The 3,592-nt window shown below is 48.0% G+C and overlaps 1 pseudogene; it reads left to right on the plus strand.

The window, feature by feature from the left end:
• The first annotated feature begins 345 nt into the window (after nt 1-345).
• On the plus strand, nt 346-3,470 carry LOC110329271 (annotated as a pseudogene).
• The last annotated feature ends 122 nt before the right edge of the window (nt 3,471-3,592 follow it).

Here is a 3,592-nt window from a genome sequence, read left to right on the forward strand (position 1 = left end):
TCCATAGCTTTCCTTTATCCCATTCTGCTGAGCATACACAAACCTATATCTCATTATTGAAATTTCTGTCACTTTGCCAAGAAGTCTTTCACTCCACAGATTAAAGCATATATGTACTCTTAGAGATTCCTTTACAATTTATTACCTTCATCACAAGCTATGACAAAGCACATATTGGTATTAAATAAATTTAAGGTTCTAATATTGCAAGTTATAGAAGTTTCCTAGTAGGAAAGCTCAAAGTTAGAAACTGCCTTAGAAAAAGAGTCCCAGGCCCTCCTTGAAGCTGAAGCCATCTGGCCATAAAGATAAGGAACAGGAGTGCAGGAACTGGCGTTGACTATCATGGCTGACTCAACATTTGGTGCATTGGCTGGGAATCCTCGGGGGTCCCCAGAAACTCAGAGGTACTCCTTGCAGGTACTTTTGTGTGAGTTTGGTGTGTTTGTATGTGGCCGCAGTGTCTATGTCCTGTTTTCTGGTTGTGGTAGCCTGGCAGCTGCTGCTGAGGGCCATAAGGACTCAGCAGCTGCGGAAGGAGACTTCCTAAGTTCCGCAGGCTGCAACCCTGGAAGATGTTCCAAGGGTGACCCTGGAAGGAGTACCTGGGATAAGGGACGGTCAGGAGAACCTGGCTGTCACCTGGCAGAGGGAGGAAGACAGAGTGCTCTTCCTGCCAGAGAGAGGGTGGACACGTAATCCCACCCCATCAGAGGTAGCGTTTGGCTGGTCGTACAAGTCCAGGCGTGGACGAGTGTGCTTAGACGTGTTAGTTACTGTTGTTTCTGATTTGTGTTGTCTCTGTTCCTAGTCTTTACTATGGGACAGACTGCGTCAACCCCACTGCCTCTGACTAAGGACCATTGGGCAGACGTCAGGGCGAGAGGACGTAACTTATCAGTGATAGTCAAGAAACAACCTTGGCTGACTTTCTGTTCCTCAGAATAGCCTGCTTTGGGGGGTTGGCTGGCCACCCGAAGGAACTTTTGATCTACCTACTGTCAGGGCTGTGAAGGCTGTTGTTTTTCAGGAAGGAGCAGGATCGCACCTGGACCAGCAACCCTACATCATGGTATGGGAGGATGTGGCATGATTCCCACCCCTGTGGGTCCAGCCGTTCCTTCCACCTCTCTGTCCCCGTACTAAGATCCTGGCAGTCCGAGAGAATGCCGAGAAAGAGAAAGCAGAAGCACCACCCGAGGGAGCTGGCAAATGCAGTCCATCATCGGCATGCCCTCCCAAGATCTACCCCAAAATTGAAGAACCCCCTGAGTGGCCTGACCTCCCACAGCCTCCACCCTACCCTCAAGTTACCCAACCCATGCCCCAACCATCAGCCCCTCTGGCTCCACCTCTGGCTCAGGCCCTAGAAGCCAGAGGAGGGGGCCCTTCAGCAGGGGCAAGGAGCTGGCGGCGGGTCCCTCTTGAGGGACCAGCTGATTCGACTGTAGCACTGCCCCTTAGGGCTGTCAGGGCTCCCCCTACTGAACAGAATGACTTACAGCTCTTACAGTATTGGCCTTCTTCTTCCTCTGACCTTTATAACTGGAAAATTAACCACTCTCCTTTCTCTGAGAACCCCGTGGGGCTCACAGGTTTGATTGAGTCGCTGATGTTTTCTCACCAGCCAACTTGGGAAGTGATATCCCAAAGAGGTAGCATGGCCTGGAGTGTCACCAAGGTCGCCACCCCCACCACCTGGTGGCCTGTGCTTACCCCCAATGCCTGTGCCCTGGCAGCGGGGTTAGACTCATGGGACATCCCTGACACTGACTCAGAAACTTCCAAATGGGCCAAGCCCCCAGACTCAGACTATACAGCTTGCAGCGATCAGATCTCTTATGGAAAGGTTGGGTGTTGTTTTGCAAATGCTAGAGATGCTATGGCAAACAGTGAGTTCTATGTATGTCCTGGGGATGGGCAGGATAGGGAGACAGTAAAAAAAATGTGGAGGGTTGGATCATTTTTACTGCTGAGAATGGGGATATGAGACCACAGGGCAAGCACATTGGAACCCCTCTTCCACTTGGGACCTCATCACAGTCCGCAAAAATTGGACCAGTGACCCCTAGAACAGCTGTTACAATAGTGGCCATTGTCAACTCCTTCGCATAGAATTTATGCACCAAGGAAAACGGTTTAAGGGATAGAATAAGGGTAGAATATGGGAAATGAGATACTATGTGTCAGGAACAAATCCAGAATTCGCATTTCACATTAGATTCAAAGTTGAGACCCTACTGAGGTTACCTATTGGCCCTAATAAGGTGCTGTTGGACCAGGGCCCCCCTAGTAAGACTAAACCATCAATTCCAGTGACTATTGCACCAGTCCTGGAGTCTGTGAGTCTCCAATGCACCAGTGAACCCCCAACTACTGTTCCTACTCATCCTTATACAGGCCAGAGACTGTTTAACCTGGTCAGGGGGGCCTACTACGCCCTCAACCAGACCGATCCAGATGCTACCACAGACTGTTGGTTATCCTCAGGGACCCCCTACTATGAAGGAATTGCTTTTGATTGGGGGTTTTAACATGACCACTGATCATGCTCTTTGCTCCTGGGGAACAGGAAAAAAGTTGATTTTAACTGAGGAATCAGGTAAAAGCTCTGGTGTCTGTATAGGACCCCCCCCTTCTAACCACAAACATCTGTGTAGCCAAAGTTACTCTGTACCTAAGACAGATTCAACCCGTTATCTTGTAACTACCCCTGTTGGATGGTGGGCATGCAACACGGGGCTCACTTCGTGTGTGGCAACTACTGTTTTTGACCCTTCCTGTGATTTCTGTATTATGATTCAGCTTCTGCCTCGAGTATATTATCACCCTGGTGTTAGTCTAGAAGAAGAGTACATCAGCACTAGATTTAAAAGAGAACCAATCACTCTCACTTGAGCTGCGCTCATGGGAGTCGGCGTGGCAGTGGGAGTGGGGACGGGAGTGACAGCAATAGTTGAGGGAAGCCAGGGAATCCAGTCCTTAAGAGATGCTGTAAATGAAGACCTGGAGATGCTAGAAAAGTCTATTGATGCTTTTGAAAAATCCCTGACTTCTTTGTCAGAAGTGGTGCTGCAGAATAGGAGAGGACTTGATTTGTTGTTCCTAAAGGAAGGAGGGCTCTGTGCAGTCCTCAAGGAAGAGTGCTGTTTTTATGCAGACCACACAGGGATAGTTAGAGACTCTATGCAGAAATTAAGAGAATGATTGGAGCAAAGAAGATGAGAGAGAGAGACGCGCAGTGAGGATGGTTTGAGTCGTGGTATTCCTAGTCTCCATGGACTTTGTTCTCTGCCTTGGCCAGACCCATCCTTTTTGTAGGATTAGCCTTAGTTTTTGGCCCCTGTATTATAAACAAGGGGATTGCCTTTATTCAAAGCCGAATAGATGCAGTAAAACTCATGGTCCTTCAAAGACAATACCAGCCAATAGTTCAGTTAGAAGAAGAGCTAGGGGACACTAACCTTTAATTCTGTGATTAGAATTAGAAAAAAAAGAAAAAGAGGGGAATAAAAGGAGATTAAGTAAATTTAAGGTTCAATATTGTAAATTATAGAAGTTTCCTAGTAGGAAAGCTCAAAGTTAGAAACTG

Source organism: Mus pahari, chromosome 11, assembly GCF_900095145.1.
Source record: "Mus pahari chromosome 11, PAHARI_EIJ_v1.1, whole genome shotgun sequence".
Classification (NCBI taxonomy): Eukaryota; Metazoa; Chordata; class Mammalia; order Rodentia; family Muridae; genus Mus; species Mus pahari.